The sequence below is a fragment of the Bos grunniens genome, chromosome 14 (genome assembly GCF_055505025.1).
Source record: "Bos grunniens cultivar Pamir isolate PY7600 chromosome 14, Bosgru_T2T1.0, whole genome shotgun sequence".
NCBI lineage: Eukaryota > Metazoa > Chordata > Mammalia > Artiodactyla > Bovidae > Bos > Bos grunniens.
Window position 1 is genome coordinate 18,633,269 of NC_141178.1, and position 12,878 is coordinate 18,646,146.

Below are 12,878 nucleotides of genomic sequence, written 5' to 3' on the forward strand. Positions count from 1 at the left end.
GCAACCCCACAGACTGCAGCATGCCAGCCTTCCCTGTCCTTCATATCATCATATCTTGCAGTAAATTCAATGTACTTAAATTGTGGCGGGGGCGGGGGGGGGGCGGGGAGAGAAAGTTGCAGGGCTCAAAATGATGGGCGTGGGAGGTAAAGAAAGAAGATAAAGAAGACCCACGGCTGCCTCAGGGTTTGGGTTGGAGAGGCTCAATGGACACTGGGGCCTCCATCTGGGGAGACAGCAGGTAGGGGATGGGAGAAGCCCAAGACGAGTTTGGATGGGCTGAGTTGGATGTGCTGGAGAGAAAGTCAGTTGGAGGATTCAATTCAGGCTGGAGAGGAAGGATGAGACCATGAATGGGAATACAGTGGGAGGCCAACATCACAGAAGAGGATCCGGTCGTCTGGCAAAGGCACAGAGGGTGTGACGTGGGCTCATGTTGTGGAAACTTGGTAAAAGCCTCTGAAGTGCAGTTAAGACAACTAGAAGACTTCCTCTGAATGAATGAAATCAATTTTACTGGAGTGTCCAAGAAAGGATATAGAACCTTAAGGTCTCTGGTTGGTGGAAGGGCAGCCAACCAGCCCAGGCTCCTCCTTCTGTCCCTCCCCAAGTTCTGTCCAGAGGAGGAAGTGACTTATCCATCCTGTACCTACGGCCATGGAGCTGTGAGACAGAGGATGAGCTTCAGGCTTCTGCACATCCAGGACGAGGTACCACTCAAGACCATCCAGTGTCCTCCACTTTGACTTGATGCTCACCACACAAACTCCTGACTAGTAATTTGAATTTCTGGGAAGACTGGCAAAGGAGTGGTATCCTGGAGACCCCAGCCAGCAATACCCTGTCATGGAGAATTGCCCTCCCTGCTGGTAGTTCAATAAATCAGAGGTTGGCCAGTACGTCAGCCTCCTGTAAGCCTAGATCATATGTCCTTTGTGAGCCTGACCAATTCTAGGTACCCAGGTTGGCCCATGGAGACCACAGGAGACAATTGTCATAACACTGTGTGAAGCCCAGTGGGCCACAAGCGCCCACTTTGGCAACTGTCTCTAAGGGCAGCATAGCTTTGGGGGAAAGATAGATGGTTTTCATGAGAGAGATGAAGAACAAATGACCTTTTGTAGAGAAATGGGATATAGAATGAAAAGTGAAAGTGAAGTTACTCAGTTGCATTGATCCTTTGCGACCCCATGGACTGTAGCCTACCAGGCTCCTTTGTCCATGGGATTTCCCAGGCAAGAATACTGGAGTGGGTAGCCATTTCCTTCTCTTCCTGACCCAGGGATCGAACCCAGGGGAATCTTCCGGACCCAGGGATCAAACCCAGGTCTCCCGCATTACAGGCAGATGCTTTACCATCTGAGCCACCAGGGAAGCCTCCTGAAGTGTAAGCGTGTTATTAAATTATTACAGATAGTGTAGATGTCAACCACGATTTTAACAGCAGCACAGACCTTGAACATGAGAATTCAAAAACCACCCAAAGCATTGCCCAAAAACTGCAATGGAAAGGAGTCTATCACCTCTCAAAAGTGATGGGCACGTTATTGAGGAAAGCTTAATCTGGGTTGTAGAAGAGTCTAAATAACCATTGCTGCTTAATACTGATGGTGATGAAGATGAAAACACACCTACCCCGTAAGGGTTTTCTCAGCGCCAAGCACTATCTAAGTGGTACTAACTCAGTCTTTACAGTGACCCTGAGATAGGTACTATTATCCTCATTTGACGTTTGAAGGACAGGCACTGTGAGGGTGAGAAACTCTCTTAGGGACACATAGCCCGTGTCCCTCCCTCATGGCCTCCTCTGACTGCCTCTCATCTCTTCAGAGACTCTTCATAGCCCCCTTCTCTATGCTTCCAGGCTCGGCTCCCATCACACCTTCAGCATATGCGGAAGGGCTGGTCATTTCCCCTTTATCCCTCAACTCTCCTCCGTGAGGCCCCGAGTGCCTCCATTCCAGAAATGTGAGGCTCAAATGTGCCTTTGCCCAGCCCTGCCTTTGTGTTCTCGTGGGAAGTTATGAGCGTGGGACAGGTGTTAGCCAACAAGAGGGAGATGGTCCCCTAAAGCTCTGTACATTACAAGAACACAAGCAGTACTACCTGAGGATCCCTGCAAAGTCAAGCATCTTTTATCAAGATCAAGTACCATGGAGCTTGAACATCTTAATGTTACTGACCCACGTTCTTGGACTCTTTGACCAGTAAAGATTGATCAGAGGCCAGGCGTGGAATTCAGGCAAAACTTCACTGGGACACCCGCTGCTGCACAAGGAAGTGAAAACCAGTAACAGGTGCCCCCGCTAGCTCCCCAAGGTGATGCAAGATGGTCCCTAAAATGGGGTGAGGATGGGAGCGGATTGGGTCGGCCGGGAGGGGTGGCGCACGTGGTGTGCTGGCCCTCTTGGTGGTGCCATGTGCAGAGGTCACGCGCAGATTCCCTGCTTTTGCTCCCGGCACTTCAGAAGTGGAAGTTGCTGTCTGGGCCTTTTTGTATCTTCTTGTTCATAATTTGCCCCCAGCCATACATGCACACAGTCACTTTTTGTCCTTTATAGTTTCTTTTATTTTGTTACCGGAGGAGACATTTGTCCAGAGGTGAGCACTGCAGCAAAGGGTCCCAAGTCCCAGCCTGTCTCATGAAAGGCCCCATTCCTGACCCTTTTCTGCCTCCAATCTTGCCAATTCATCAGTATCTTATATCTTTAAATAGCATTAGCCACCACCTGTCACCCATTCCTACTGTGAAAACATTCACCCACTCATGACCTTCGACTTAGGCCCAGGCAACGCTTCTCAGCCGTGACTGCTTGTTGGAATCATCTGGGGAGCTTGCAATACCGAAGCCTGGGTCCCGCCTTCAGGGATTCTGATTTCATTGGTGTGGGGATACATCCTGGGCATCAGGCTCTTAAAACTTGCCAGGTGTGAGGGATATGGGAAGGTAATAAAAGCCATTATAGTCAGAGCCCTTCCTAGCTCTTTCGGATTCTGAAGTTTGGAGTTTGGCTCCACCTTGCTCTGTGTGAGACAGCGTCTAATCTCAGAGAGATGGCTCCCTGGGAGGCTGGCTGCATTTAGAACTTCATCCAAGCTGCTTTCTGGGATAAAATGAAGTCTGTGAAGCATCGTCTGGGATTTTATTCCAAGTTTTACATTCGTTTGCAGAATGAAGATTTGTTTCACACACTGCTGGGGACCCACTGAGGTGAGTGCAGCTCAAAAGCTGAGCAGAGGCATTGGGCAGGAATAAAAATAGTTCATGTGTATAAGTAGGTGCCATGTGCCAGGTGCTACTTGGAGCAAGTTTGCCATATCAATCACTTAATTCTCACACCAGTTCTAAGATAGAGATTTTACTGAGTTCACTTTACAAGAAAACTGAAATACAGAGAAATTGTCTCATCCAAGATTACCCAGCTGGTAAACCCCAAGATTTGAAATTTGGCTGTTTGGGCGTTGCAGGAAAGTCTAAGACAAAAGGACAGTTGTGGAGCATGGCCGAAATGGATACATGAGATGCTCCTGGGGTCACTGTACATTTTAAAAGGTTTCTTGCAGTAGCTCCTGGTTTCAATATGATCCTCGATGGACATGAACCAGTGATGGCTGTTTCATGGCTCTTGGTGGGATCCAGTGACTGATAGGCTTGGGGGGAACTCAGGGTATGATTAGTCTCAAGCTAAGTCATACAGACAGAAAACATGTTGATTCAAGAAGAACTGAGATGTGTGGATTCCAGAACAAGATCTAGCATTAAGGGACTTGAGGCTTGGGGCCAGCACGATCATTTTTATTTCAGGGTCAAGGGGCAGAGCAAGCTCTTCCTGAAACTACCCGGTGCCACAGCCCTCAGAGATGGATGCCTGAGCTGACAGATCATACTTAAAGGCATTTAAATTCTGTTCCTGTTTACAGCTGATGGTCATCTTTATTGGTTAGAGGTAATAAGAATGTCTTCGCCTTTCTGGGCAAAGGTAGCAATTCTGTGCCAGACATACCTTGGTTATTTTGGGTTTTTTTACATTTCTTATTGTAAAAGTGACATCCACTCATAGAAAACTTAGAAAATGCAGGAAAGCTAAGAGAAAAGTAAAAATCCTCACCCTAAGTCTAAAGGTAATCACTGTCGTATGTGCTAAGGTGCTTCAGTTGTGCCTTTGCGACCCTACGTACTACAGCCTGCCAGGCTCCTCTGATCATGGGATTCTCCAGACAAGAATACTGGTGTGGGTTGCTGTTTCCTACTCCAGGGGATCTTCCCAACCCAGGGATCGAACCCGCAGCCTCTTACATCTCCTGTGTTGGCGGGTGAGTTCTTTACCGCTTGCGCCACCTGGGAAGTCTGAGCCACTATTACTGTTTTGGTTTATACCTCTCAACACCTATTTAGTATACTTTTAGTTGTGTCTTTTCAGTGGGTTTTTTTTTTTTTTTTTAAGCTTATGAACTTCCTCTCACCACAAAAATGAGGTCTTCTAACAAGCACTGTTTCTGGAGAGCAACCTGGCAGGTTCTCTGGAGTGATATTAAATGGCTGTTTTTGTTTTGTTTGGTTTGGTTTCTTTATGACAAGAGATCAAACCTAGGCCCCGCTATGCTAATCAGCAGCAGGCTTTAACTCATCAAAGGGCAGAGGCTCCGGGCCAGAAGGAACCAGCTTTGACAGGTGGTGGCATCTCCACCTGGAAAATTCCTATATAAGGTCATCCCGCCAACACTGGCATGCCTCTCAGAGTGGCCTCGCCTGGGTCCCTCAGACTCTTGACATCTCTGGACCTCTGCTCAGCACAGCCTGATGAGTAACCATAAAAATGAGCTAACAAAGGTGTTCATACAAAAACCATAAACCTGAGTAGTATTTGTAGAAGGGCTATTTTGAGAGGTGCTTGGTATCAAGTTCTGCTGGCAGACCAAGTCTTGGCAAACACAGTACATGTTCAGAGGAACGCAGCACATGTCCCCGCCTCATGTACACGTAACACCGTGCAGTATTTTGGAGCACTTTGAACATTTCCACATTCTGTCTTCACAACCATCCAGAAAGGCAGATAGATAAAATTTCCATGTGTTACTGATGGAAAACATGGAGGCTCAGAGAGCTTGTGACTTGTTTAAGGTCAGAGAACTAGTAAGTTACAGAATCATAAATTCTCAAAAGTGGTAGAAAATCAGAAAAGTTGGGCCGCCATCTATGGAGTCGCACAGAGTCGAACACGACTGAAGCGACTTCGCTGCAGCAGCAGGGATAACCAATAGGACTAGAATTGAATGAGTCTGATCCAGTAATGACCACCTGCGACATTGTTAACAAGGGTGGATTAGTGGGAAATTGGTAATGGCTGACATTTCTTAAGCAGTTTTATTGAGATATAATTGACATATAACAAATGACATACTTAAAATGTGTAATAAGTTTGACATACGCATATATTCATGAGACCATCACCCCAGTCAAGATTGTGAACATATTCATCACCATCAAAAGTTTCTTTGTGCCTTTTTTTTCCCCTCCTGCCTCTCCCTGCATCCCCAATTCCCAAGCAACCTCTAATGTGCTGTTACTAAAAATTTATTTTGTTTTTTCACAGGTTCTGTGTAAATTGAATCATATAGTGTTTTCCAGCCTGGGTTCTTTCCTTCAGGGTAGTTATCTGGAGATTCACCCAGGTTCTTGTGGGTGTTAGTTGATAGCTTTTCTTTTCATTGTTGAGTGGTATTCCAGTGTGCAGATATACCACAGTTTATCCATTGGCTTGTTGTGGTTACTTGGGTTGTGTCTACTTTTTGACTTAAGAGCTTAATATGTTTTTTGAGTACTTTGGGCCAAACCCCCTTCTAAGTGGAGCTGGTAGTAAAGGATCTGCCTGCAATGTAGATGACATAAACAGAAGCAGGTTCGATATTTGGGTTGGGAAGATCCCATGGAGGAGAGCATGGCAACCCACTCCAGTAATCTTGCCTGGAGAATCCCACGGACAGAGGAGGCGGGGGGCTACAGCCCATGGGGTCACAAAGAGTCAGACACGACTGAGTGACTGAGTACGCATGCACAAGGCAGGCACTTCCCCTCCGTGTTGATGAGTAACTGAAGCACCGTGTGGCCAAGTAAACTGCCCACAGTCATGCAGCTGTTAAAAGAAAGAACTAGGAATCAAACCTAGACAGCATGATTCTAGAGACCACATTCTACACTGTCCCACTTAACTGTTACCAAAACTTAGCCACTCCTGTCATAGGTGGGGTGGGGAGATGGCAGTTACACCTTGTATTTGCATTACCCAGACTCCATCATTTGCCATCTGAACGATCCTACCCCTTGCTGAAGTCCCCTTGCAACATCCATTTCAGGTGTTTATTCATTGAATGGAAAACATTTCTAGGTATGAATTTGTTTAGCACTAGAAATTTCTATTCCAGTGATAAAGTATCATAACACAGTTGGCCTTACTGTTTTTAAAGAATACTTTTGGCTTTTGAAAATCAATAGAAATGGGTCATATAAGATTGCTACTGAACAAAAACCTTTGTATTGAAAGTTTAAAAAGAGAACTCTTTCCCAGCAGTATGTCTGGAGATGACCCAAGGTGCACTTTTCTGAGGTCACAGGGAATGCCTTTTGGGAAAATCTTGCTTTCTCCTTTTGGTTCCTCTTCCTCGCTTGTGAGGATACTGTGGATACCATGTGAATTGCAGTGATGCCCCACAGTTCAGAAATAGAGCAGGACCCTCCCTGTCACTTGAAACTCTTATTTAAGGGTTTGTATAAGATTTAGGGACATCCCAGGTGGTCCAGTGGTTAAGACTCCAGGCTTTCAATACAGGGTACTTGGGTCTGATCCCTGGTTGGAGAACTAAGATCCCACATGCCATGTAACATAGCCAGGGGAAAAAAAAAGAGAGAAGTTTAATAAAAATATTTTCAAAATAGAAACTGAGACAGATTAAAAATTTTTTTAAGAAAAAAATGTGTTTAACAGAAACGACAGCCACAACTTCAAGGCTGGCAATGAAGACAGAACATTACCAGCCAAGCCGGGACACTCTGTCAACAATAACATGCCTGAGTATGCCCCACCTGCTGAGCCCGTCTTACTGTTCAGCCGTCAGACTGTGATATTGTGAACTTGAGGACAACCAGATTTTCTGCATCTCTAGTCAGGGAGTTGTAGGAGCAAGGTTGAGCTGGTGTTCCAGTAGTGAGCCGGGCCAGCAAGATGGACTGATATTCAGCCAAGAGGAGAGAATGTTTAGTGGAGATCTACTGTGTGTCTTTCTGGTGGCTCAGAAGGTAGAGAATAGGCCTGCAATGAAAGGAGACCTGGGTTCAGTCCCTGGATTGGGAAGATCCCCTGGAGGAGGGCTCCTGCCTGTAGAATCCCATGGACAGAGGAGCCTGGTGGGCTACGGTCACTGGGTCACAGAGAGACACGATTGGGGGACCCACACTTCCACTTCCATGGAAGTGTCGGCCCTGTGCCTGGGCTGTGGGTGTTGCAGGGACTGTACAGAAGTGGCTTCTGTGCTCACACTGGCTCATGGGGAAGCCAGACATTCAGCAAGAAAAAACACAACAGTCTCCAAGCACAATCTGTTCCACGCAGGGACAAGCGTAGAGCATGGCACATGCACGGGGCTGGAGTGCGAGAGTGTCAACCCTGAGTCAGGGGCAGAGGTAAGGCTTCTCTGGACAAGGCACAGTTAACTGAGACCTTAAGTATGTCAGGATTAGTCTGATGAAGAGATGAAAGTGAGAAGTGATTAAGGTAGAAAAATGGGCAAGGGTGAGGAAGCTCTTAGCACTGTCAGAAAAATAGGACTAAGGCCATTGAATTGGAACGGAGGAGGAAGAGGTAAGATGGGGTCGGGTGAGGCCCACTGTACTGATGAGGAAAATGAGACGCTGGGAAGCTCACTGATATGCCTGTGCTGTTGTAGGTGGAGCTCTCAGTCATCACACATCTTCATACAGCATTTGACCCCCTTTATTCCTATAAGGCCTTTAAAATGTGCCGATTTTATAGATTAAGAAACTGAGGCTCAGAAAAGGTTTTCTCAAGGTGACATAGCCAGAAGCATCGGAATCAAGACTTCTGAAGTTGAAGTCTTGCTGAAGTTCTGCCTCTAAAGCTCTCACTGCCTTGGCAGTGGCTCTCAAACATGCATGAGTATGAGAAAATGCTGAGAAGCTTCAAAAAAAAAAAAAAAAACTCTGACCTCAACCCCAGATTATCTGAGTGAGGCCTTGGGAAAGTCACTGATCTTGAACCACTTCAGCTTTCTGATCTGCAAAATAAGGGAGCAGATCCTCACTTTCTATTGTGAGAAGTCAATAGATGAGGCTGATCCTGAAAAATAAGTGGCATTGTAAGGGTGACATTTGGTGACGTGGAGGTTATCAGTCAGATACAGGGAGAGATTGCCTCTCTGGAGGGTGAGACGGGGGTGAGGTCTAGAGAACTGCTTATCTTCATAAACTTTATAGACTTAGTTGACTCTCTAACCTATATGCAACTCTATAAACTTTTAAAAATTAAAAAAGGGGCTTTCCTGGTGGCTCAGTGGTAAAGAACCTGCCTGCCAATATAGGAGACACGGGTTTGATCCCTGATCTGAGAGGGTCCCACATGCCTCAGACCAACTAAGCCCCGTGGGCCACAACTGTTAACCCTGAGCTCTAGAGTCCAGACCCGTGACTGCTGCAGCTGGAGCACCCTAGGCCCGTGTTATGCAACGAAAGAGTAGCCCCACGCGCTGCGACTAGAGAAAAACCTGCACAGCAACGAAGACCCAGCACAGTCAAAAATAAATTATTTTTTAATTGTTTTGAAAATAAAGAGGGGTGGGGAGGTTGGACCAGATAAACTTGAAGACTCAATCCTCCTCTATCGTTCTATGCTTTGTCAGAATTTCAGATTAAAATTCAAGTGCAAGAGAGGCATTACTTGTGCTGATACTGAGGGGCTGGTTAGCCACTAAGAGCAAGGTGGCAAAGAGGACAGGGGAGAATGTAGGAGAAATATTTACTGAGCTCGGATGACTGCGCTGAGCACATTTCTGTCTTCATCTCACTGAGCTATCCACTGCAACCCTGGGAACTGGGTTATCATTATTGTCTCAAGTTTAGAGATCAGGGGAGTTAAGTAACTTACCCAAAGAGACACAGCTGATGAGGCTCAGAGCCTGGATTTCTGGATTTGGTTGTGAAAGCCTCTGGTTGGTTTGTGTTGTTTTTTTTTTTTTTTTTGAGATTTTTTATTTTTTTAAATATAAATTTATTTATTGGAGGCTAATTACTTTACCAATATTGTATTGGTTTTGCCATACATTGAGTTGATGTTTGATTAAAGCTGAGGGCAACACTTAAATCTCCCCATCAGCTCTCCCAACCCCCTCCCCTGTTCTGCAGGGATGACTCACCCCCTTACCCTTACCACACAGCGTGGCTTCCTAGTGATCTGATTTGATGTGAGGAGAGAACTTAGAATACCTAGAGGAATAAAGTGTTAGAATTCTTCAGGGACAATAATAGAAACTCACTGGAGGTGTAAATAAAGGGTGGAAATTCATTTAAAGATATAAGGCTTCTGGAAGAGCCCACGAGCAGAATACAGTTGAATCTTGGGAAGGGATGGGTCTTGGAACTAGAATCCTTCTGAAACTGTTTTTCTTTCTGCACCTCTGCTAGTCAGTTTCCCTCTTTAAAATCATCTGACAGAATAAAATCGCCTTACAGCTCTCCTTTTCCCCTTCCCTAGCGTTCATGTTACCTGTAACAGTTCCAGCCCTAGGGAGAGAGCTTCAGTCCACTAAGCCTAGGGCTGGAATTCCAGGGAAAGAGAATTTGAGTGGTCCACCATAGTCCAGAGGATGAGACGGTTAGATAGCATCACTGACTCATGAACTTGTGCAAACTCCGGGAGATAGTGGAGGACAGGGAATCCTGCTGCTGCTGCTGTTGCTAAGTCGCTTCAGTTGTGTCCGACTCTGTGCGACCCCATAGACGGCAGCCCACCAGGCTCCGCCGTCCCTGGGATTCTCCAGGCAAGAACACTGGAGTGGGTTGCCATTTCCTTCTCCAATGCATGAAAGTGAAAAGTGAAAGTGACGTCACTCAGTCGTGTCTGACTCTTCACGATCCCATGGACTGCAGCCCACCAGGCTCCTCCGTCCATGGGATTTTCCAAGCAAGAGTACTGGAGTGGGATGCCATTGCCTGGTGTGCTGCAATTCATGGGGTCGCAAAGAGTCAGACATGACTTAATGACTGAACAATGATGAGCATCCATGGTCCAATCAGGCATACCCGGAGAGCATGACCAAAGTATACGAATATGCCTGCTAGAAAGTGTGTGTGTGTCTAGGTGTAGATAAATCCCATGAGAAAAAGAGTCAGTTGGCTCACAGGCATTAGTAAGTCTGCCATATTGGAACATAACACCTTAGAGTTCATGACACGTTAGAATAGACTTCCCTTATATTCCTATTTTGCAGAAGGAAAAAAAGTTGTGATGATAAAATATCATTGAATAAGCAAAAAAGAAAATAAGTTATGTTTACAGCTGCCTCTTAAAGCATGTATTGGACCAAATTTTTCTAGTTGCACATGTCAGAAACCAAACTCAACAAAAAGGAAATTTTATGCTCATGTAAAGAGGGAAGCACAGATGTTAGATCTAACGTAAGGTGTATTGGGATCCAGGAGCTCAAAAGATATCTTGGACTCTGCCTTTCTCTCTCCAGTTCTACCATCCTCTCCATGTTGGCTTCATATGTGTCTTCCACAAATGACTGCGTCCGTGAAGCTGTGTGAGATGACTGCAAGCAGCCCCAGCATGAAGCTCACCACCCTGGAATTGTGCTCCTCAACGAGAGGAGTGGGGGGGGTACCCCCTAGAAAGCATCTTGGAAATTTGTGGGGATAGTTGGGGTTGCCACAGTGATGGTGGGGAGCTACTGTTTGAATTTCATGCTAGACATCCTACGGAGCATGGGGCACTCCTATACAAAGAAGAGTTCTTATGTTCTATGCCAGTTTCTAATGTCCCACTGGACATTCATGTAGGTAGAAAGTCTATTTGTAATGAACTGAGCCTAGACTTAACCCCGATTTATATATAAAGCCGTTTGCACAGTCATCTTTAATTGAGTATACATAACATAATGACATAACTTTAGTGTCAGGCATACAGTATAATGTTTCAATACCTATATACATTGTGAAATGATCACCACAATGTCTAATTAAGTTCTATCACCACACTGAGTTACATATTTTTTTCCTTGTAATGAGAACTTTTAAGATCTATGCTCTTAGCCACTTTCAAGTATACAATATAGTATTATTAACTATAGTCACCATTGTATTATATTCCTATGATTTATTTTATAACTGGAAGATTTTATCTTTTGATCTCTTTCACCCATTTTGTCCACTGTCCAACCCCTACCTCTGACAACCCCCACCTGCTCTGTATCTATGCACTTGCTGTGCTGTGCTTAGTTGCTCAGTCGGGTCCTACTCCTTGCAACCCCATGGACTATAGCCCGCCAACCTCCTCTGTCCATGGGGACTCTCCAGGCAAAAACACTGCAATGGGTTGCCATTCCCTTCTCCAGAGGAGCTTCCCAATCCAGGGATCAAACAGGTTCCCCGCGTTGCAGGTGGATTCTTTACCATCTGAGCCACCAGGGAAGCCCATCTATGTGCTTAGTGTTTTTTTTTCTTTAAATTTCATAAATAAGTGAAAGCATATGGCATTTGTTCCTCTGACTTATCTCATTGAGGGCACACTGCCCTCAAGGTCCATCCATGTTGCCACAATGACAAGATACCCTTCCTTTTTTAAGGCTGAATATTATTGGTCTTGTTGGGCAGATCCCCTGGAGAAGGGAAAGACTACCCACTCCAGTATTCTGGCCTGGAGAATTCCATGGACTGTACAGTCCATGGGGTCACGAAGAGTCGGGCACAACTGAGTGACTTTCACTTTCACATTATTGCTCTGTGTGTACCACATCTTTTTATCTGCACATCCACCGAAGCGCACTTCCATATTTTGACTATTGTAAATAATGCTGCAGTGAGTATGGGGGTGCATATCTTTTCAAGTTAGTTTTTTGTTTCCTTTGGATAAATGCCCAGAAGTAGAATTGCCACATTTATAAGGTAGCTCTGTTTTTAATTTTTGAGGAACTTCATACTATTTTCCATAGTGGCTTAACAAGTTTACAACCCCACCAACAGTTCACAAGGCTTCTCTTCTCCACGTCATCATGGACACTATTGTCTCTCTGATAATAAGCATCCTAACAGAAGTGAGTCGATCTCTCATTATGGCTTTGCATTTCCCTGGTTAGTGATATTGAAGATGTCTTCATGTACCTGTTGACCATCTGTGTCTTCTTTGGAAAAGAAGGTCCTCTGCCCATTTTTAAAATCAGATTACTTTTTGCTCTTAAGTTGTATGAGTTCTTTATATAATTGCAGTGTGAACCCCTTAGCAGACATGTGATTTGCAATTATTTTCTCCCATTTGGTTAAGTTGCCTTTTCATTTTATTGACACTTTCCTCTGCTGAGCAGAAGCTTTTCAGTTTGACGCAGTCCCACTTCCTTACCTGCTTTGGGTGTCACATCCAGAAATTAATTGCCAAGATCAATGTCAGGGAGCTTACAGCCTATGTTTTCTTCTAGGAGTTTTATGGTTTCAGGTCTTTTAAGTTTTTAATCCATTTTTGGTTAATTTGGAGTGTGGTGTAAATTAGTGGTCCAGTTTCATTCTTTTGCACATGGCTGTACAGTTCTCCTAGCCTGATGTATTGAAGAGACTATCCTTTCCCCATTGGATGTTCTTGGATTCTTTGCCATAATTA

The 12,878-nt window shown here is 45.1% G+C and overlaps 1 long non-coding RNA gene across 3 annotated transcripts; it reads left to right on the forward strand.

Annotated features, from left to right (window-relative positions):
- Positions 1-2,825: 2,825 nt before the first annotated feature.
- On the forward strand, positions 2,826-11,389 carry LOC147359126 (uncharacterized). Of its 3 annotated transcripts, XR_015140545.1 has the most exons (4): positions 2,826-3,211; positions 3,806-3,947; positions 4,147-4,314; positions 10,747-11,389. It is a non-coding gene; the product is annotated as an uncharacterized LOC147359126 (long non-coding RNA). The 3 variants fall into 3 exon arrangements; XR_015140546.1 differs by lacking the exons at positions 4,147-4,314; positions 10,747-11,389 and adding an exon at positions 6,984-7,268 and having other exon boundaries at positions 2,844-3,211; XR_015140544.1 differs by lacking the exon at positions 4,147-4,314 and having other exon boundaries at positions 2,876-3,211.
- The last annotated feature ends 1,489 nt before the right edge of the window (positions 11,390-12,878 follow it).